General features: G+C 40.7%; 1 non-coding gene across 1 annotated transcript; it reads right to left on the bottom strand.

The window, feature by feature from the left end:
• Positions 1 to 13,938: 13,938 nt before the first annotated feature.
• On the bottom strand, positions 13,939 to 14,151 carry LOC125099375 (small nucleolar RNA U3). The gene has a single exon (XR_007127138.1). It is a non-coding gene; the product is annotated as a small nucleolar RNA U3 (small nucleolar RNA).
• Between the last annotated feature and the right edge of the window lie 9,651 nt (positions 14,152 to 23,802).

The raw sequence follows: 23,802 nt of genomic DNA, 5'->3' as shown, positions 1-23,802 counted from the left end.
ACAACTCAGTATAATTTAATAACGTAATATCTTTCCCACTTCACAGGGTTTTTCTATCAATTTGTCTGATGCCAGGACTGAATCTAAACATATGTGTACTATCCCATTGATTGATTTCCGAATGTTGAACCATCCTTGCATCAGGAATAAATCACACCTGGTCATGGTGGATAATCCTTTTAGTGTGCTGTTGGATCCTATTAGCTAGGATCTCATTGAGAATCTTAGCATCCATATTAATCAGGGATATTGGCCTGAAATTCTCCTTTTTGGTGGGGTCTTTGCCTGGTTTAGGGATCAGGGTAATGCTGGCTTCATAAAAAGAGTCTGGAAGTTTTCCTTCTGATTCAATTTTTTGAATCAGCTTCAGGAAAATAGGTATTATCTCTTCTTTGAACGTTTGGTAGAATTCCCCAGGGAATCCTTCAGGTCCTGAGTTCTTGTTTTCTGGGAGGTTTTTGATCACTGCTTCAATCTCATTACTAGATATCAGTCTATTCAGATTGTCAATCTCCTCCTGGTTCAATTTTGGAAGTTTATATTTTTCCAGGAATGCATCCATTTCATCTAGGTTGCTTAACTTATTGGCATTTAACTGCTGATAATAATTTCTGATGATTGTTTCTATTTACTTGATGTTGTGATCTCTCCATTTTCATTCATAATTTTATGAATTCGGGCCTTCTCTCTTTTCTTTTGGATTAGTTTAGCCAATGGTTTATTGATCTTATTGATTCTTTCAAAAAGCAAGCTTCTAGTTTCATTGATGCATTCTACTGTATCTCTAGCTTCTATCTCCTTGATCTCTGCTCTAATCCTGATTATTTCCCTTCTTGTGACTGGAGGTGGATAAGTTTTTTGTTGACTCTCCAGTTCATTAAGGTGTTAAGACAGCTGGTGTATTCTGGATTTTTCAATTTTTTTGAGGGAGGCTTGGAATGGCTATGTATTTTCGCCTTAGGACCACCTTTGCAGTCTGCCAGGCGCATAGGTTTGGGACTGAAGTGTCTTCATTCTCTTTGGTTTCCATGAATTGTTTAAGTTCTTCTTTGACTTCCTGGTTGATCCATGCATTCTTAAGCAAGGTGGTCTTTAGCTTCCAGGTGTTTGAGATCCTTCCAAACTTTTCATTGTAGTTGAGCTCCAGTTTCAAAGCATTGTGATCTGAGAATACACAGGGAAAAATCTGAATCTTTAGGTACCGGTTGAGACCTGAATTGTGACCCAGTATGTGGTCTGTTCTGGAGAAAGCTCCATGTGCACTCGAGAAGAATGAGTATTCTTTTGTTTTAGGGTGGAAGGTTCTGTATATATCTATGAGGTCCATCTGGTCCAATGTGTCATTCAATGCTCTTGTTTCTTCATTGATTTTCTGCTTGGATGATCTGTCTATTACTGAGAGTGGTGTGTTAAGATCTCCTACTATTAATGTATTCATATCAATATGACTCTTTATCTTGATTAATAGTTTTCTTATGTAGTTGGCTGCTCCCATATTGGGGGCATAAATATTTATAATTGTTAGATATTTTTGATGGATAGTCCCTTTAAGAATGATGTAGTGTCCTTCTGTATCTCTGACTACAGTCTTTAGTTTAAATCTAGTTTATCTGGGGGTGCCTGGGTGGCTCAGTGGGTTAAAGCCTCTGCCTTAGGCTTGGGTCATGATCCCAGGTCCTGGGATCGAGCCCGGCATCGGGCTCTCTGCTCATCAGGGAGCCTGCTTCCTCCTCTCTCCCTGCCTGCCTCTCCACCTACTTGTGATCTCTGCCTGTCAAATAAATAAATAAAATCTTTAAAAAAAATAAAATCTAATTTATCTGATATGAGAATCGCTACCCAACCCTTTTTTTGAGGCCTATTGGCATGAAAGATGATTCTCCATCCCTTCACTTTCAGTCTGGATGTATCCTTAGGTTCAAAATGGGTCTCTTGCTGGGCGCCTGGGTGGCTCAGTGGGTTAAGCCGCTGCCTTCGGCTCAGGTCATGATCTCAGGGTCCTGGGATCGAGTCCCGCATCAGGCTCTCTGCTCAGCGGGGAGCCTGCTTCCTCCTCTCTCTGCCTGCCTCCCCATCTACTTGTGATCTCTCTCTGTCAAATAAATAAATAAAATCTTAAAAAAAAAAAATTAAAAAAAAATTAAAAAAAAAAAAAAAAATGGGTCTCTTGTAGACAACATATGGAGGGGTCCTGTCGTTTTATCCAATCTGCAACCCCATGCCATTTAATGGGCAAATTTAGGCCATTCATGTTGAAAGTGATTATTGATAGATACGTTTTTATTGCCATCGTGATACCTGCGAAGTCTTTGTTTCTATAAAGAAGAGAGAAGAACCACATAGTCCTCTCAACTGATGCAGAAAATCATTTGACAAAGTCCAGCATCCATGCCTGATTAAAATGCTTCAAAGTATAGGGATAGAGGGAACATTCCTCAACTTCATAAGATCTATTTGTGAAAAACCCACAGCAAATAGCATCCTCAATTGGAAAAGCTGACTGCCTTTCCGTTGAGATCAGGAACACGACAAGGATGCCCACTCTCACCACTCTTGTTCAACATAGTATTAGAAGTCCTAGCAACAGCAATCAGACAACAAAGAGAAATAAAATGTATTCAAATTGGCAAGGAAGAAGTCAAACTCTCTCTCTTCGCAGATGATATGATAGTTTATATGGAAAACCCAAAAGACTCCACCCCCAAACTACTAGAACTCAAACAGCAATTCAGTAACGTGGCAGGATACAAAGTCAATGTACAGAAATCAGTGGCTTTCTTATACGTTAACAATGAAAATACCGAAAGGGAAATTAGAGAATTAATTCCATTTACTATAGCAACAAGAACTATAAGATACCTGGAAATAAACCTAACCAAAGAGGTAAAGATATTTACTCGAGGAACAACAGAACACTCATGAAACAAACTAAAGTAGACACAAAAAGATGGAAGACCATTCCATGCTCATGGATCAGAAGAATAAACACTGTAAAAATGTCTACACTGCCTAGAGCAATCTATACATTCAATGCCATCCTGATCAAAATTCCACGGGCAAAGAAAAGAACTAGAGCAAACAATCCTAAAACTTGTATGGAATCAGAAGAGACCCCGAATTGCTAAAGAAATGTTGAAAAACAAAAATAAAACTGAGGGCATCATGTTACCTGATTTCATGATTTACTATAAAGCAGTGATCACCAAGACAGCATGGTACTTGCATAAAAACAGACACATAGACCAGTGGAACAGAGTAGAGAGCCCAGATATGGACCCTCAACTCTATGGGCAAATAATCTTCGACAAAACAGGAAAAAATATACAGTGGAAAAAAGACAGTCTTTTCAATAAATGCTGCCGGGAAAACTGGACAGCTATATAGAAGAATGAAACTTGACCATTCTCTTACACCGTACACAAAGATAAACTCAAAATGGATAAAAGACCTCAACGTGAGACAGGAATCCATCAGAATCCTAGAGGAGAACCTAGGCAGTAACCTCTTCAATATCAGCCAGAGCAACTTCTTTCAAGATATTTCTCCAAAGGCAAAGGAAACAGAACTGGAGATGAACATTTGGGACTTCATCAAGATCAAAAGCTTCTGCACAACAAAGGAAACAGTCAAGAAAACAAAGAGGCAGCCCACGGAATGGGAGAAGATATTAGCAAATGACAGTACAGATAAAAGGTTGATATCCAGGATCTATAAAGAACTTCTCAAACTCAACACACAGAAAACAGATAATCATGTCAAAAAATGGGCAGAAGACATGAACATACACTTCTCCAATGAAGACATACAAATGGTATCAGACACATGAAAAAATGTTCATCACTAGCCATCAGGGAGATTCAAATTAAAGCCACATTGAGATACCACCTTACACAACTTAGAATGGCCAAAATTAGCAAGACAGGAAACAACGTGTTGGAGGGGATGTGGAGAAAGGGGAACCCTCTTACACTGTTGGTGGGAATGCAAGTTGGTGCAGACTCTTTGGAGAACAGTGTGGAGATTCCTCACGAAATTAAAAATAGAACTTCCTTATGACCCTGCAATTGCACTACTGGGTATTTACCCCAAAGATACAGATGTAGTAAAAAAGAAGGGCCATCTGTACCCCAATTTTTATAGCAGCACTGCCACGGTCGCCAAACTGTGGAAAGAACCAAGATGCCCTTCAAGGGACGAATGGATAAGGAAGATGTAGTCCATATACACTATGGAGTATTATGCCTCCATCAGAAAGTAGGAATGCCTAACTTTCGTATCAACATGGGCAGGACTGGAAGAGATTATGCTGAGAGAAATAAGTGTAAGCAGAGGGAGTCAATTATCATATGTTTTCACTTATTTGTGGAGCATAAGAAATAACACAGAGGATATGGGGAGATGGAGAGGAGAAGGGTATTGGGGGAAATTGGAAGGTGAGATGAACCATGAGAGACTATGGACTCTGGAAAACAATCTCAGGGTTTGAAGGTGTGGGCAATGGCAGGTTGGGTGAGCCTGGTGGTGGGTATCGTGGAGGGCACATGTCGCATGGAACACTGGGTGTGGTACATAAACAATGAATTCTGGTACACTGAATAGAAATTTTAAAAAATAAAATGAAAAAATATATATGTATGTATATGTGAATATTGGCTTATTATTTGCAGTGAAGCTAACATACAAATATAAATTGTTCATAGTGGTGAAATAGGGTGAGGGCTATAGAGGAAGTGTCTGTACCATTTTTGCAATTATAAAACTAATGTCTAAAATTAAAAATTTATTAATTAAAAGATGGAGGCTGATATATAAGGGCTACATAAACTAAGGACTTACAAAAAGTAATAAGGCTATTTTGAAGCTTTCTTGAAAGGAAAAAAACTACCTTGAAAGCACTCTTGAATGGAATAAAAGAAAGATAGTTTCCCTAAACCTTGAAGAATTTTTTTAATATTAACTTAAAAGGTCTGTGAATAATCATTTAAGTGAAGGTTCTAAGTAGTTTTGTATCTGGTTTATTTTTTCCCATGAAAGTGGTTTAGAAAAATCAATAAATAAACATATGTGTAAAAAGAAGTGTATATCAAAAAAAGTGTACAAAACCCACACCACTAAATTTGATGGTACTGTTTCCTAATGGTGCTCTAGGCTGGCTTATGACTGCATGTAGCCACATCATGGCTGACTCTGAATGCAGCCCCTTTCTAAGCATGTGTATACTTGTCCTTGGCCCCACCTGCAGGTTAAGCACTCCCTCTGAGCTGGGTGCATCACTGGGGAAGGATGTTGGTCAAATAGGTAATAAAGGGAAATGGGGGGATGGGGAGACAGTAAAAAGAAAGCATGCTCATAAGTGGAGGGGCCGGGGGTTCCAGAGAGGATCGTGCTATTTCTTCTAACAATATGCATAGCTCCCTGTCAGAAATCCGGCAATCAAGAAAGAGCAATGCAGGAGAACCAGTGTACCCTTTGTCAGGAAATAAACTTGAATTCCTGCTGATTTATAAGCTGTGCCTAAAAACTCCCCCTAGACAATTTGGGGAAGAGAGAAGAAACTGTGTTCCTTTTCGGTGTTATGATTTCCCTTCAGTGGGGCTGGCTTTGGAAACAAATGTGTTCTGGCCCAGTATTCGGGAGAAGATATTTGCAAACAACATATCAGATAAAGGGCTAGTACCCAACATCCATCAAGAACTTATCAAAATCAACACCCGAGGAACAAATAATCCAATCAAGAAATGGGCAGAGGACATGAACAGACATTTCTGCAAAGAAGACAACCAGATGGCTAACAGACACGTGAAAAAGTGCTCCACGACACTCTGTATCAGGGAAATACAAATCAAAGCCAGAAAGTGATAACACCTCATGCCCGTCAGAAAGGCTAAAATTTACAAGTCAGGAAATGACAGATGCTGGTGAGGTTGTGGAGAAATGGGAACCCTCCTATACTTCTGGTGGGAATGCAAGCTGGTGCAGCCACTCTGGAAAATAGCATGGAGATTCCTCAAGAAGCTGAAAATGGAGCTACCCTATGACCAAGCAATCGCACTAGTGGGGATTTACCCTAAACATAAAAATGTAGTGATCCGAAGGGACATGTGCACCCGAATGTTTATAGCAGCAATGTCCACAACAGCGAAACTACGGAACAAACCTAGATGTCCATCAACAAACAGATGAATGGATAAAGAAGAGGTGTCATATATATATATATATATATATATATATATATATATATATATGAATGATGCAGCCACCAAATGAAATGAAATCTTGCCGTTTGCGATGACATGGATGGAACTAGAGTGTATTATGCTGAGTGAAATAAGTCAATCAGAGAAATACAATTACCATATGATATCTCTGATATGAGGAATTTGAGAGGCAACTTGGGGGGTTTGTGGGGTAGGAAAGGAAAAAATGAAAGAAGATGGCATCAGGAGGGAGACAAATCATAGGAGACTCTTAAACTCACAAGACAAACTGAGGGTTGCCAGGGGTAGGGGGGTAGGGAGAGGGTGGTTGGGTTATAGATATTTGGTAGGGTGTGTGCTATGGTGAGTGCTGTGAAGTGTGTAAACATGACGCGTCACGGACCTTTACCTCCTGGGGCTAATGTTTTAGTATATGTGCTGCCGAAGCGAGCACCCTCCTGGGGCTAATGATACATTATATGTTGTAAAAAATTTTTTTAAATTAAAAAATGGATAAAGGACCTGAATAGATATCTTTCCAAAGGATCATGGAAATTCAAATCAAATCCACAATGAAATGTTATTATGTCACAGAATTGCTAATATAAAAAGAAAAAATATATATAACAAGCATTGGCAAGGTTGTGGGGGAAATGGAACCCTTGTACAATGGTAGAAACATAAATTGATACAGCCTGTTTTTTTTTTTTTACAAAAAGAATGAAAGTAAAACTACCATGTGATGCAGCAATCCCACTTTGTGCATATATTCAAAGGAAATGAACAGGATCTCAAAGAGATATCTGCACCCCATGTTCGTTTCAGCATTGTTCACAGTAGCCAAGACATTGAAACAACCTAAATGCTGCATGGGTGAAGAAAATGTGGGTCATGGACATGGAAAGCCCAGCATAAAGAATATACTCAATGATATTGTAATAACAGGGTATAGTGACAGATGGTGATTACACTTGTTGAGTAATACTGAGCAGTGTGTATAATTGTCAAATTAATGTGTTGTACACCTGAAACTAATATAATATTGTATATCCATTATACTTAAATGATAAAGCAAATGTATTATTTCGTCATGAAAAAGAAGGAAATTCTGCTATCTGTGTCAACATGGATGAAACTGAAGGATATTATATTAAGTGAAAAAGCCAGAAGGAGAAAGACAAATACTGTGTACTATCATCTATACATAGACTTTTTAAAAATGAAGAAGTGAACCCACAGAAACAAATAGTGGATGATGGTTACCGGTGGCTGAGAGGTGGGGCATATGGGGAGATAGTGGTCAAAGGGTAAGAACATTCAGTTATAAGATGAATAAGTTATGAAGATCTAATGTATAGCATGAGACTGTAGTTATAATACTGTATTGTGCCCTTGAAATTTGCTAAGGGAATAGATCTTAAGCTTGCTTACCAAAAAAATTCAGGTGACTGTGATGTGATGTGTTCATTAATTTGATTGCAGTAATCATTTTATGATGTGTATGTACATTAAATCATCAGGTTGTATACCTTAAATATATGTAATTTTATGTGCACATTATACCTTAAAAAATCTGGGGAAAATGGTTGCAATGGTAAATGTTATATTACATGAATTTTACTACAGTTAAAAATAAATAATAATAAAAGTAATACTTCTAGTTGTTAAAGAAAAAAAAAAACAGACACGCCCATTAGTTGGGGCCAGTCATTGTTACCTTCTCCCTTCTTCAAGCCCTCCAGGCCCAAAGCTTACCTTGCCCATCTCACTCTCCTGGCCAATGGCCAGCCAGCAACCAGCCAGGAAGTGATGTCAACCCCCCCTCCCCCATTAATGCCTCCTGTGGCTTCTGAGGCCTCACTGGGAGCACCTCCTAGAAAATTAGCTCTTGAAAATGAAACCTGTGAAGTAGGAATAAGAACAACAACCAAAAGACTCATTGAATAATACAAAGGGTCTATGCAGGAAACCAGAGCCAAAATTGTAGGAGAACAAACTGAGAAGAAAGACAGACCCAGAAGGTGTGTGTGGTAAGTCCAGGTGTGAGGAAGAGGGTTTGTAGGGGGACAAGAGATGTGATGCAAGTGTCCCGCTCAACAGGGGTTTAGGCATGGGGACCACCGTCCCACAGGGTCTTGGGAAGAGGGAGGGAGGGAGGGGCCTGAAAGGAGACCCCATAGAACCCGACAAGTCCTGGATGCCTTGGCGGTCACAGGCGGCATGAACTCTGAGAGCTCGGCCTTTGCCCCAGAATCCAGAAGAATGCAATGGGAGCAGCATACAGTTCAATAGGGTGGGGTGGTGACCTCTTGATACTGACTGATCCCTGAAACAAATGTAGCATTTCCTTCTACAGCCTGTCATCTTGCCGCCCACTCAAGATCCTGATTCTATGATACCACATGGCTGTCGTTTCCCTGACATGATTTTTGAGCTCACTGTCTGCGGAGCTGATGCAGTTAGACAAGGAGGGAGAGTCCAGAGTGGCAGCTTCATGCTAGAGACCGCAGAGAGGACCAGTGGCTGCCTCTGGTTGGGTCATCAGAAAGCTCACTCCTCTGATAACTGGAAGGGTTGGAGCTTCCAACCCAGCTGGAAATACCAGTGGTAACTGATCCCAGGCCTTATTAAGCTACCCTGTGGTGCACATTCTCTCTTAGCTAGCTTCTTCCCCAACTTATCCTCAGTGACCATTTTGTTCTTATTCTTTTTTAATTTTTAGAAGATTTTATTTATTTATTTATTTATTTATTTGAGACAGAGAGTGAGACCAAGCCCCAATGGAAGCCTGAAAGTGGTGGGAATAGGCCAAGGAAAAGAGGAGAATCTGAAGAGATCCCTTCACTGCCCTGTGGGGACCCTGAGATCATGACCTGAGTGAAACCAAAAGTTGGAGACAACCAGCTCAGCCACGAAGCCGCTCCATATTTTTAACATTTTGTTAAGATTTTATTTTTCAAGTAATCTCTGTTCCCAATGTGTGACTCAAACTCAACCCTGAGATCGAGCACAGTCTCTGTTAAAACCAGAGGTGGGAAAATCTGCCTGAACACCAGGGTTCATGTTAGTTACTAAAGGGATTTGGTAGAGTCTTTTTTTTTTTTTTCTTCCTGTTTAAGGATTAAAACAAGTTCTGGAGTTCCTGAGTCTGGGCATCTCATAGACAATATCAACTTTATTTCTGGTGCTGGTTTTGACAGCTGTTCATTCCTGGAAAGCTGGTGTTCATTCCTTTATGTCGAATTTCCAGGAACACATTTCTCATGAACCACTCTGGCTTTTTTACTTCTTATGGACAGAGGGAACACACCCCAAGATCTCAGTAAGCAACTTTTCTAAGATTTGGACTTCGGGTAGTTGATGTGGGAGAGCATGGAAAGAGGTGGGGTTGGTTCTCTTAACACTATTAGCACTGTAATTCTATGACTGTAATAAAGAAGATAATAGTCATTTCCTTATGAAGAGAGGACAATGTTTGGGATGTAGGTTGCACTGTGAGCTTCTTTTCATCTGTCCTGAACAATATAGTCAGGTGGCCTTGTTTTATCTCATTTTATCAAGATCTCAAAGCAGTCTTGTCTGAGGTTGATATTCTGCATGCATGATTATTTATTTCAAACATGAGAAAATACAGTCAGGCTGGGAGTGTCAGTTGAGGGCTTCAGAGGCTGGCATTGTTTATTCTCACTAGAAATCCCTAAAACAGAAGAAGAAAAGAGAGAGCTCTAATCTTATAGCTGTTGCTGCAAACCTGACTGGGAAAGTATGACTTTGACTAAGCGTCTTGAATTTCCTGTGTCTCAATTTCTCATTTCAAAATGGCTCAAAAGGACTTGTTCCTGCATGGGTTGTCCCAGGTGTGAAACTGATAGAGGAGGAAGGTTAATGTGAGCTGGAAGCCCAGATGGTGGTACACAGTGCTTTCATGGTTTCCCACGTCCTGGGCTATCAGATCAAGAACAGCAGGTGCAGAACATGTGCTCTCCTTTCCAGTCTGGGTCCTACAATAACCTATGGCTTCATGATATTTACATGGTGGTTTCGATCCCCCAGTGGGGGCAGATGGAATAACAGGTACAAGAAGAACTTTGTTAGGGCCCAAACTGCCCCTACTGACTAATAGGTTGAATTCCTTAGATGATTGGAAACAACCTCAGTTGGAGACCACCTTAGCTATGACCCATAATCTATGAGACAGGAAAAGAAGAGACACCCCTAACCCTGATGCAGTTGCCACATTGAGGCCTTCCTGCTCTCCCATCTTGAGGGTGTACTTACTAGAGTTCACCCAATCTGTAAACCAACTGAGTATAAACCGTAGGAGTGTAGAATTGTGACAAAAGTATATTCCAGGGAAAAGTTCTTCTGGACATTTTTGTCTTAACTGTGGGAATATTGATGGACCAGTGTCCCCTGATATTCAGAAGTGGGTTTCTGGAGGGTGTCTTAGGAGCCTGGACAGGGAAGTTGCAGCCAAGGCCTGTGCAGGGGCTCGACTGCTATCAGCTGGTAGGGGAAATTCTCCTAATCCCTGTGGGCCTCGGTTTCCTCATGTGTAAGATATGGTTGATATTCAAATTCTCCAAAGTCCCATCCCGCTCAGTTTCTGTGAGTGCACGAGGGACTGAGGTGCCTGTTACACAGCCCTAGGGACTGCAGCTGAGACCAGACTTAGTCCCTTCTCTGTGTGTCTCCCGCAGGAGCCTGAGCTGAGTCCACACTGAAAACAGAGAATGGAGAGAGGAGATGGAAGACAAGATATCAGCAAGTTTGGAAGATGAGAATAACACAAAGAAGAACAAGGCAATAGTGGAGCAGGTGGTTGCTAGAGGAGTGAAGAATAAACACAAGCTGAGTCCAGAAAAATCAGGGGAAACTGAGGAATGCATGCAGCAGCATCAAAGGCTGCAAGGAGCAGCCTGAGCTGAGCAGGGAGGACTAGGAGAGTAACGTAGTCCACAGTGAACCTGGGACCCTGCCACGGAGCCTCACAGGACGGATCAGGATTCATTTGTACTTCAGGGAAGCACCAGTTCCCAGAGGAGGAGGATGTGACCATGAGGCTGGGCCCCAGACTGCTAGCTTCAACCTTGGGGCTGCTTTTATGGTGGATGTCTTCCAAGTAAGTGTGGACTTGGGGGATCAGTGATGTTTGGATAAGATTTGGAGAGGTCCATTCTTACTGCAGAGTATTGTTATAAGGTCAGAAATGACCACAGTAGGGGACTCGTGCTTCTGAGGCAGTGATACTAATAAAATTCTTCCAAATTTACAATTGTAAAAGGCTTTATGCACAATATATCTTGTGTGTATGTTCAGTGTTTCATTTTCCTTAGTCGGTGTTAAGATCAAGTCCCTTGGTGCTGAGGTGGGGCAAGGGGACTCCCTGCTCAGCAAAAGGGCATAGGGGCTAGGCCAAGTACATCAAATCCTAATGAGAGGTGACCCATTGAGAAGAATCCAAGAGGACAGTCCCCTCTTCATCAGAGCGCACCACAAAGGAATGTCATGGAACATCAAGAGTGTCCTGCAGTCTCCTCTTTAAGGAAAGGGATTTGTTGCCTCCTGGGAGAAAGCAGAGAGCATTCCTGCAGGACATTCTGTCCAGGACTGAAGTTGAGATTGGAGCTTTTCCACCACTTCTATTGGATAAGGGAAGGAATGTCTCTGAGAGCTTCCTCTGTACTTGTCTTGGTCCTTGGAGTCATGAATACAGCGGTAAATACAGTGTTATCCCAACTCTCATAGGGTTTTCAGTCTAGTAACCAGAAGTCATGAGAAGTGTGGATGTGGTGAGTTCCTGGCAAGAAGTGGCCCGTACTGCCTGGGGATGACATCAGTGGTTGTCCTTTTCTCTCATGGTGTTTTTGACCTATCTTGGCCCAGGGAACCTGGACTGCAACCAGATTTCAGCTTCTTGGGACACTGCCCACACCTGGGTTCCACGTTGGCACAAAGCACTCAATACTTCCAAGGTCTCCAGAGGAAACTGCTGGTATCAGTAGCTCCCCTCTCTGACTTGGCCAGCTGGAGAAGTCGAGGCAAGTTCACAAAGTCTAATAGGGGCATCCTTGCCATAATGATCAACGATGTTCTGCTTTTCTCTTTGAGAACTTAAATGCTTTCCAGACTTCAGTATTCTCTTTCCATATAAAAATAATGTAAATAGTGGTTCCGGGGTGGTTCAGTCATTGAGCCTCTGCCTTTGGTTCAGGTCTTGATCCCAGGGTCCTTGGATGGAGCCCCATTTCGGTCTCCCTGCTCAATGAGGAGTCTGCCTCTCCCTGGCCCACTCCCCCTACTTGTGTTCCCTCTCTCGCTGTATCTCTCCTTGACAAATATATAATTAAAGTCTTTTAAAAAATGTAAATAATGGCCAGATTTTAGATCAAGTAACTAAAGTAAAAAGGGAGTAAGGCAACTTCCAACTTGCACTGAGAATGCGCAGAACCTCTTACAACTGAAGTTAAATAGAAAGTTAATTTGCATAACATATTTCTATAGTAATCCTGGAATAGGCATTGCCACTTCATCTTTTAACATTGTTTTGATACTTCAAGAGCATTTGCATTTCCATTACATGTTTGGATCAGCTTATAAATGCTTACTAAAATATCTGCTGGAATGTTGATCGGCATTGTGCGAGATCTGTTGATCATTGTGGGAAGAATTGACATCTAAATCATAATGAGTCCTCCAATTAACAACATATTTTATCTTTCCATGTATTTAGTTCTTTAATTTCTCAAAGTAATGCTCGTAGTTTTCAGTGTAATGTTCTGACACGTTTTGTGTCTGATAAGACAATGCAATAAGAGAATTGGTGGAAAGACTTGAAGAAGAAATACTTCACAAAAGAAGATATCTAAATGGCCAGAAGCACTTGTAAGATGCTCCACCTGAAACCACTTAAAGAATAGAGTTGAACAAAAATAAAATGGCTTCAATAATATCTCCAGGAGGCTCAGTTTTAAGCTAAGTAACCTTTTCTTCTCTTCTGCCAATCTCCCCTCCTTCCTTCTTAGCCTTCTGTTTCAGAAACTTGGTCCACCCTAGAGACATGATGAAGGAGGCCAGAAACTGACACACAACTTTGGTGGAAGCTGGCTAGATTCTGTATTTCCACATAACCGCCCTCCCCATCCCTTCTTCTGGGGGCAGGGGCTTCCAGTTTTTGAGGACCTTAGCCTGCTGTATCTTCCTTTGCTCTGGAAAGCTATTGTTCCTCATTATTGCAAACTCTGTCTTCGTCTTATATTTTGGCTCTGAAGCACAGAGGCCAGTTTTGGACAGCATGCTCAGGCATCAGGAAGATCAATTAATACTGCAGTGAGTCACCATTACACCTCCATCCCTGTGCCTAAAATTACAAAGACTGAAAACATATGTGGTATGGATGTAAAGGAACTGGACTTTTCTTAAACTTTTGGGAATGAAAAATGGTCCAACCCCTGAGAAAAGCTGAGCCACAGGTAAACATGTACCAATCAGTGAACAGCCATTCCTCTCCTAGGTGTTCAGACAGTATGTCCACACAACACCTTCCACATGAGTATTCATCACAGCTTTCTTCACAATGGCTACACCCTGGAAACTACATAGATCTCCATCAGTAGGTGAATGTACAGACAGGATATATCCATATAGAGGAATACTACTTAGCAAGAAAAATGAAATGTACATCTATGACAATGCATTTCATTGTACTGCTTATCTTTTTTAATTTTTATTTTGTTGGGAAAGCACTCAGACCATGTCTCTCTCTCTTACTCTTCCAAAGGAGGAGGAGAACAGTCACTGATGGCAGTTGGCGGTTGTGGAAACAATGGCTAAAGCCAGTTTCATGCTCAAAAGAGAACACTGGGTCTCCTCCTCATGGTTTTGAGTACTTTACACGTTCAGAGGAACTTCTCTAGTAACAAGCTATAGAAATGATCCCTGAAAATATACTCTTAATTTTACACTTTAAAGTGATCAGTCTACTGTACCTAAATTATACCTCTGTAACATTCATGGAATAATCTACCCTATTTCTCCATACTACCCATGAGCACTTAGAAAATAACATTTTTTAAAAAGGAAATGAAATTCAATAAACAGAACAGAGATTCATTTCCTCCATCATTAAGTGCATAAGAACACTATAACAAAGCCCCCTGGAAACTATTGCTGGTTTAAATTAAAGGCAATCTAAATAAATAGAACAACATCTATCTCATCCATAGATTAGAAGACTCTGCATTGTTGGAATATCAGATCAGTTTTATTCTGACTCACATGGGAGAAGACACTTTGGGGGCAAATTTACAAGTTAATTCTAAAATGTATATGGAAATCAAGGTACTTAGAATAGCAAGACGACCTTGAAGACTTAAATTAGAGAAATGTACTAAATTTCAAAGCTCATCATATAGCTATGATAATTAAAGCACTACATTAGGGTGTAAGAAAACACAGTGTAAATATACAAGATACAAAAATACAAGAGAGTAAAGTAAAAAATGTCCCCATACACATATACAATTTTTAAACTTTTTTTAAATTATTTTTAATCTACATCCAACATGGGGCTCAAACACACAACTCTGAGATCAAATGTTGCTTGCTCTACCTTTTGAGCCACCCAGGCACCCATCAATTATTTGATTTTTAAAATAAGGTCACTGGTACACTTCACCAGAATAACAAAAGACTTTCCCTAAAAGTAACTGGAATGAATGAGCATCTACTTAAAAATAAGTTAATATTAAAACCCACTTTGCACCATATATCCATGTTGATTGGAGATATGAAAGCAAAAGGGTTTTTTTAAAGATTTTATTTATTTGTCAGAGAGAGAGAGCGAGAGAGCAAGCACAGGCAGGGAGAGAGGCAGGCAGTGGGAGAAGCATTCTTCCCGCTGAGCAGGGATCCCGATATGTGACTCAATCCCAGGACCCTGGGATCATGATCTGAGCTGAAGGTAGATGCCCAAAAGACTGAGCCACTCGGGTGCCCCAAAATATTTTTATTAAGCACTGTGTCTCACATCAATAGCCAGTGTTCACAACAAGATGCTCTTAGCATGTTAGGAAGAAATTTTTTAAATGAAAAAAATTTAATCCTGGAGGGTTGGGGCAGAAATGAGGTCTAGATAAAGGAAGCACCTGTATGGAAAGCTATAAGAGTGAATTGAAAAATGTGGGCATGGGGTTTGGTATAGAAGGGGACTCTCCCCAAGACCTGGCACCAGCTGCCCTAGCAAGGGGTCCTTGGGCCAGTAACAGCGGAATTGGGTCCTCTCTGTGCCTTAGTTTCTTCATCTGCAAACCAGGAAAAGGGGAAGCTTCCATTAACAAGTAGATTGTGAAGACTAAAAGTCCTAATATATATGAAATCATCAGTCTCAAGAACTGTAAGGGACATCCCTGATCTCAGGGAGTTTCCAAACTGACTAAATCCCTGACTTTCATATATAGATTCCAGAGCCCACATAAGCCAGCTGAATCAAAATTGCTAGAAACCAGATCTAAAAGGTTGCATTTTTACTAACTCTTCCAGACAGTTCTGACATAACAATCAATTTAGGAGTAGGAAACACTGAGTCGTATAACTTTCATCTAAAACAGCAAAGTAGGAATAGCAGAACAAGGATATTTTCAACCCAGTCTCTTCAACAGAGGAGAAAAGGTGGAGGACTCTCAAATGGAAGGAGACCTGGCCCACCTGACCCCATTTTAACTTCCTCCAGTTGCCTGCAGAGACACAAGCCTTTGGAGACATATGCCTCAGGCACCTGACAGTCCACCTTGAAAACTGTCAGAGCCCGAATTTCTCATCCAACATTTCTTTGAAAGTAATGTTTTTGCTCATTGCTGGGCCTGATTGTCTTGGTTTCTTGCCTTACAAAAATGAATCCTCCCTGTCATATTGCTATTGTTGGAAACTTCCAATTTTACAGATAATCTCAAGCCACCTAATAAGGAACCAGGAAGTTCCAACAAAATCCAAAGAAAACTGACAGAATGAGAGAAGATACTTGCAAATCCAGAAGCCATAAAGAACTTATTAAATTGAACACCCAAAGAACAAATAATCTAATCAAGAAATGGGCAGAAGACACGAACAGACATTTCTCTAAAGAAGAATAGCCAACGGACACATGAAAAGATGCTCAACATCACTCGGCATCAGGAAAATATAAACCAAATCCTCAATGAGATACCATCTCGCACCAGCATTAAAGGTTAAAATTAACAAGTCAGGAAATGACAGGTGTTGGCAAGGAGGTGGAGAAAGGGGAACCCTCTTACACTGTTAGTGGGAATGCAAGCTGGTGCTGTACTCTGGAAAACAATATGGAACAAAAGTTGAAAATAGGGCTACCAAATGACCCAGCAATTGCACTTCTGGGTATTTACCCGAAAGATGCAAATGTAGTGATCCAAAGGGATACTTGAACACCAATGTTTGTAGATGCAACTTCCAAAACAGGCAAACTACGGAAAGAGCCCAGATGTCCATTGACAGATGAATAGATAAAGAAGATGTGATATTATATATATATATTCATCACTTCATCATATATATATGATGGAATATTACACAGCCATTAAAAATGGAAACATGCCATTTGCAATAATGCAGATGCTAAGAGATATAAGTCAGTCAGAGAATGATCATTATCATATGATCTCACTGATATGTGGAATTTAATAAACAAAACAGAGGATCATAAGGGGAGAGAGGAAAAAAATAATGAAAATGATTCCAGAGAGGGAAACAAGCCATAAGAGACTCTTTGTCATAAGAAACCAAGTGAGGATTGCTGGATGGAAGTGGGTAGGGGATGGGGTAAGAGGGTGATAGACATCAGGGAGGCTATGTGTTGTAATGAGCACTGAGTATTATATAAGACTGATGAATCAGAGACCTGTACCCCTGAATCAAATAATACATTATATGTTAACTCATTGAATTTAAATTTAAAAAAAGAATTGAAAAATTAAATTGAAAAAAAGAAAGAGAGAACATTTGGATATTCAATGAAAAAAAAAAATAGAAGAAGCCAGAAAGTTCAGGATAGTTCAGCCCAGTAGTCATGAGAGTAGTCATGAGAGTAGTCTCACAGTCATGAGAGGTTAGACACCCCAATTAAAGAGAATTTACCCCTTTCTGTCATTTGAGGTCATGCCAACTTCTGTGAGGTAGGGAAGAAGTTAACAGGACAGATGGGTCGTTCTTGCCTCCAGACCATCTCATGTCCTGACACCAAAAACCTTTTCAGGGAGCCTTTGGAAGAGCCCAGCCATCACTAGAAATGATTTAGTAGAATGAGAAGGGGCTCTTCTAGCAAAGCTAGGTCACATAGAAGTGGATTAAATGGGATGAATGCCTGATAAAGACAAAACATGTTTCTCTTACTATTCCCAAAGAGAAAGCAATAACTTACTTGCACTTCTACTGTTTCTTCTAATCTTGTCAAATTTTAATATGGTGACATAAATGATTTTAATGTTTCTCCTCAGTTTTCCTACTCTTTTTTTATGGATGATATGACCTCAAGTGATTATGATGAGAAAAATGCTATAACATACATACAGTGATTAGCAAAATGCTTAGCACAATATCTCTCACTGAACTATTATTGTTATGATAATTTTTTTCTTTTTGAGAGAGAGCAAGAATGAGCATACAGGTGGGAGTTGGGGGGAGAAGAGTGAAGGGGCAGAGGGAAAGGGAGAGAGAAAACCTAAAGCAGGATCCACGCCTAGCACAGACGCCAAAGGGTCATGAGACTTGAGATCTTGAGATCTTGAGACTTGAGACCCTGAGATCCTGACTAGAGCCAAATTCAAGAGTTGGATGCTCAACTTACTAAGCCACGCAGATGCCCCTCTTAAAGGAGCTTTTACTAGTGCCACAAAGCACTCATACCTGTGTGACTTCAAGTAAGTCATGTAACTTCTGTGAGCCTTCATTTTCATCACTTTTCAGGGAAAGAGATTTGACAGATTTTCCTTCCAGAGAAAGTCAGGTACTACCAACACGAGAAAATAGCTTCTTTAAAGCTATTTCTTCCTGGCCTCCAGAGACTCATCTAGTAAGAAGAAGCTATGGCCAAGGTGTTCTCCTCTGGGATCTTGATGGCTTCCTATCTAAGGTTTAGGTCTTTCATCCATTTTGAATTTATTTTTGTATATGTGGAAGTGGTCCAGTTTTGTATATATGGAAGTGGTCCAGTTTCATTCTTTTGCATGTAGCTGTCCAGGTTTCCCAACAGCATTTATTGAAGAGACTCTTTTTTCCATTGGATAGTCTTTCCTGCTTGGCCAAAGATTAGCTGGCCAGGTAGTTGTGGGTCCATTCCTGGGGTCTCTATTCTGTTCCATTGATGTATGTGTTTGTTTTTGTGCCAGTACCCTACTGTCTTGATGACTGACGCTTTGTATTGTAGCTTTAAGTGTGGAATCTGAAGCCTCCAGCTTTGCATTTCTTTTTCAGGATGGCTTTGGCTGTTCAGGGTTTTTGTGGTTCCATCAAAATATTAAGACTGTTTGTTCTATTGAGCACTGGGTGTGGTGCATAGACAATGAGTTCTGGAACACTGAAAAGAAAAAAAAAGATTGTTGGTCTAGGTCTGTGAAAAATGCTGGTGGTATTTTAATAGGGATTGCATTAAACGTGTAGATTATTTTGGGTCCTATAGATGTTTTCACAATAGTTGTTTTTCCAGTCCATGAGCGTGGGATGTTTTTCCATTTCTTTTTGTCCTGCTCAGTTTCTTTCATAAGTGTTCTGTAGTCTTCAGAGTAGAGATGTTTTACTTCTTTGATTAATTATATTCTAGGTGTCTTATGGCCTTTGGTACAATTGTGCATGGGATCCATTCCTCCATTTCTCTTTCTGCTGCTTCATTATTGGTGTATAGAAATGCAGCCAATTTCTGTACATTGACTTTACATCCTGCAACATTACTGAATTCATGTATTCATTGTAGCAATGTTGTGGGTGGAGCTAGAGTGTATGATGCTGAGATAATAAGTCATTCAGAGAAAGACAAATACCATAGGATTTCACTCACATAAGGAATTAAAGAAACAAAACAGATGAGCATGGGGAGGAAGAAAAGAGAAAGGCCAGCCATATACCAGACTCTTAACTTTAGAGAATAAACTGATGGTTACTGGAGGGGAGGTAGGCAAGGGGATGGATAAATGGATGATGGGCATCAAGGAGGGCACTTGTTGGGATGAGCATTGGGTGTTGTGTGGAAGTGATGAATCACTAAATTCTATTCCTGAAGCTAATATTATACTCTATTTTAACTAACTGGTTTTAAGTAAAAACTTGAAATGAGAAAACAAAAATCCTTGCTGAATCTCACGGAATAATATCATTATGCAGTGTGCATGGAGACTGGCATGGGGTAGGGTGAAGATAAGCTTTCAGAAGTGGTTGCTCTGGTCCTCTGTCCTCCACTTCTTTTTTTTTTCCAGTGTAACAATATTCATTGTTTTTTGCACCACACCCAGTGCTCCATGCAATCTGTGCCCTCTCCAATACTCACTACCTGGTTCCCGCAACCTCCCACCCCTCACCCCTTCAAAACCCTCAGACTGTCCTCTACTTTGAACTTTCAGTGACACCTGGACACACCCATGCACCTTCAACTCAGGCCTAAGTCCAGCCACTAAACTGAAGAGATTGACGCCGTCGATACACAACAAACAACCCTTTAGAATTTCGTTAAAAAAAAAAAAAAAAAGACCGTTTTACTCTAGCCTAGATTAGGACAGCTGTGTGGGATAGGCAGTCTTCACAAAGAAGAGAGTGTTCTAACAAAGGGACTTTTGGTGTCGGGTTATATCCCTTTTTTATATAAAATGTTGCAAATTGTTAAACAAAAGACATTGTAGAAAGACACTGCAGTTCCAGATGTTAAGCTTCTACTATATTCGGGGTTGAATGACTTAATATCATGGGAACCAGGGAGGTGTCTTCCTTTTCCTTCTCTTTTCCTGAATGCTCCTTTTGGGCTATTTTCTTTTATTAAGCAGATGTACATTGTGTGCTCGGTGTAGAGAGAGAGCCCCTTCTTTGAGTCTCCGTAGACTCCTTTACACTTTTGGTAAATGTGAAAGCATTGCTTCTTTGGGGAGCCCAGGAGCAGTACCCACAAACACTAAAAGTTGACAGTTTCTTTTGTTGGTGCTACCGGAGCCTCTAAAGTCTTTGGCTCATCAGATCTAGGAGGGAATCCTGTGCTGAGAAAGTGAGGATATGCTTCAGGGCATCACTTTCCCCTGTCTGCCTATTTATCTATTCTTAACCTCAGATTCTATGTCATTTAACACCACTTCACACATCCACAGTGGGTATCATCCATCACTGAGCCATGACCTTGAACTTCCTGTGTTTGGTTAGAGGAATACAACCTCAGATGAATGGCATGAGGTCAAGTCAAAGGAATCTATCAAGCAGTGCTCCATCTTTTAAAAGTTGTTTTACATCTTTGAAACTTGAACTTCAGTTATCTTACAGTGTTAACATGAGTTTCAGGGGTATAATGTGGTAATTGAACATTTCCTTACATTGCCCAGTGCTCATTCAGACAAGTGCACTTTGTAACCCCCATCACCTTCACCCATTCCGTGGCCTCCCTCCCTTCTGACTACCACCACTTTGTTCAATATAGTTAAGAGTCTGTTTTTGGTTTGTCTCTCTCCCTTTTCTTTTGCTTTGCTTATATATTTTGTTTCTTATGCTTCACATAAGAGTGAAATTATATGGTATTTATCTATCTCTAACTCACTTAATTCATTTAGTATAATACGCTCTAGATCCATCTGTCTCATTTCAAATGGCAAGACGTTATTCTTTTCTATGGCTTAATAATATTCTGTGGTAGAAATATACCACATTGTCTTCACCAGTCATCCGTGAATGGACATCTGGGCTCTTTCCATAATTTGGTTATGAATGTCTTCCTGCTAATTAGTGTTTATGTATTTCTGGGAGTCAATACCCAGTAGTAGGATTATTGGATGGTAGGGTAGTTCTGTTTTTACCTTTTTGAGGAACCTCCATACCATTTTCCACAATGGCTACACCAGTTTGTGTTCCCCCCCAATTTGGCAAGAGGGTTCCCTTTCCTCCACAGCATTGCCCAGACTTGTTGTTTCTTATATTTTTGATTTTAGCCATTCTGACAGGTGTGAGTTGATATCTCAGTGGTTCTTCCTTTTTTGAAGTTTTTACCTACTTATTTGAGACAGAGAGCATAAGTGGGAAGGAGTCAGAGAAGGAGAAGCAAGCTCCCCACTGAGCAGGGAGTCTGATGGGGGACTCAATCCCAGTTAAATGTAGTCCTTATGACATAATCAAAACAGCAAGGAAAGCATTGCATACATTTTGGTGAAATTTTCTGATGACAACAAGACAACCCTTGACTATGGCAACATTGTGGATTCCCAGAAAGCTTGTGTGTCCAAAGCCTACTTGTCTAAAGACTGACACATATTTTTTTTTCTAAACACTTTTCTTCCTGCAAACGTCATAATGCAAAACCAGCAAACACGGATGGCATTTAGGCTGGATCTGAATCAAAGAGAGACCATGAGAATGCCAGAAGTCCTGTGATTGCTTGGTCTACCAGCATCAGTCTGAAACTGTCCTTTTGGATGGGGTCTTTGCCTGGTTTGGGGATCAGAGTAATGCTGGCTTCATCAAAAGAGTCTGAAAGTTTTCATCTTGTTTCTACTTTTTGAAACAGCTTCAGGAGAATAGGTATTATTTTTTCTTTGAAAGTTCAGTAGAATTCCCCAGGGAATCTATCCAGTCCTGGAGTCTTGTTTTTTGGGAGGTTTTTGATCACTGTTTCAATCTCATTCCTAGATGTCAGTCTATTCATGTTGCCTATTTCTTCCTGTTTCACTCTGGGAAGTTTAGAGATTTCCAGAAATACATCAATTTCTTCTAGGTTGCTGAACTTATTGGCATATAACTGTTGATAGTAATTTCAGATGATTTTTTTCTATTTCCTTGGTGTTAGTTGTGATCTCTCCCCTTTCATTCATAATTTTATTAATTTGGGTCCTCTCTCTTTTTTTTTTTTTTTTGGATTAGTTTGACCCGTGGTTAATCAATCTTATGGATTCTTTCAAAGAACCAGCCTTACGTTTCCAAGATGTGTTCTCCTGTATCTCTAGCTTCTAACACATTGATTTCTGCTCTAATCGTGATTATTTCCCTTCTCATGTGTGCAGTTGGCTTAAGTTGTCGTTGATTTTCCAGTTCCTTAAGATGTCAAGAGAGCTGGTGTATTTGGGATTTTTCAGGTTTTGTGAGTGAGGCTCAGATGGCTATGTATTTCCCCTAGGAGACTGCAGGTTCCAAGTTTGGGAAGGATTAAGAAAGGGGCTTCTAGAGACACCTGGGTGGCTCAGTTGGGTTAAAGCCTCTGCCTTCATCTCAGGTCATGTTCCGAGGGTCCTGGGATCAAGTCCCACATCAGGCTCTCTGCTTCACGAGGAGCCTGCTTCCCCCTCTCTCTGTCTCTGTCTGCCTCTCTTCCTACTAGTGATCTCCTTCTGTGATATAAATAAGTAAAGTCTTAAAAAAGGAAAGAAAGGGGCTGCCTGGGTGGCTCAGTGGGTTAAGCCTCTGCCTTCAGCTCAGGTCCTGATTTTGGGGTTCTGGGATCGAGTCCCGCATCAGGCTCTCTGCTGGGCAGGGAGCCTGCTTCCTCCTCTCTCTCTCTCTACTTGTGATCTCTCTCTCTGTCAAATAAATAAAATCTTTAAAAAAAAAAAAAAGAAAGAAAATTTGCTTTCATATCTTTAACATATGCCAATTTCTTTAATTGATCTGTTGGCTTTTTTATAAGATGGCAATAGTGAGTATGAGACTGAAATACCGCCTTATAAGCTGCCACTCTGGACTCTCCCTCCTGTCTAACTGCATCAGCTCAGTGGACCCTGAGCTCAAAAGTCATGTCACGGAAACGACAGCCATACGATACGATATCATAGAACGGGAATCTTGTGTGGGCAACAAGATGACAGGCTTTTGAAGGAAATGTTTCTTTTGTCTCAGGGATCAGTCAGTATCAAGAGGTCACCACCCCCCCCCTATTGAACTGTATGCTGCTCCCATTACATTCCTCTGGAGTCTGGGGCAAAGGCCAAGTTCCCAGTGTTCACGTCGCCTGTGGCTGCCAAGGCATCCAGGACTTGTTGGGCTCTATGGGTTCTCCTTTCAGTCCCCTCCCTCCCTCCCTCTTCCCAAGACTCTGTGGGACACTGGTCCCTACACCTTCCCCCTGCTGAGCTGGACATTTGCATCACATATCTTGTCCCCCTACAAACCCTCTTCCTCACACCTGGACTTACCACACACACCTTCTGGGTCTGTCTTTCTTCTCCATTTGTTCTCTTACAATTTTGGCTCTGATTTCTCGAATAGACCCTTCACATTATTCAATGAGTCTTTTGGTTGTTCTTATTCCTACTTTACAGGTTTCATTTTCAAGAGCTAATTTTCTAGGAGGTGCTCCCAGTGAGGTCTCAGAAGCCACAGGAGGCCTAAATCCTTGGGGGGGGGGGGGTTGTTGACATCACTTCCT

Source organism: Lutra lutra, chromosome 4 (assembly GCF_902655055.1).
Source record: "Lutra lutra chromosome 4, mLutLut1.2, whole genome shotgun sequence".
Classification (NCBI taxonomy): domain Eukaryota; kingdom Metazoa; phylum Chordata; class Mammalia; order Carnivora; family Mustelidae; genus Lutra; species Lutra lutra.
This window is presented reverse-complemented; position numbering and strand designations above follow the sequence as displayed.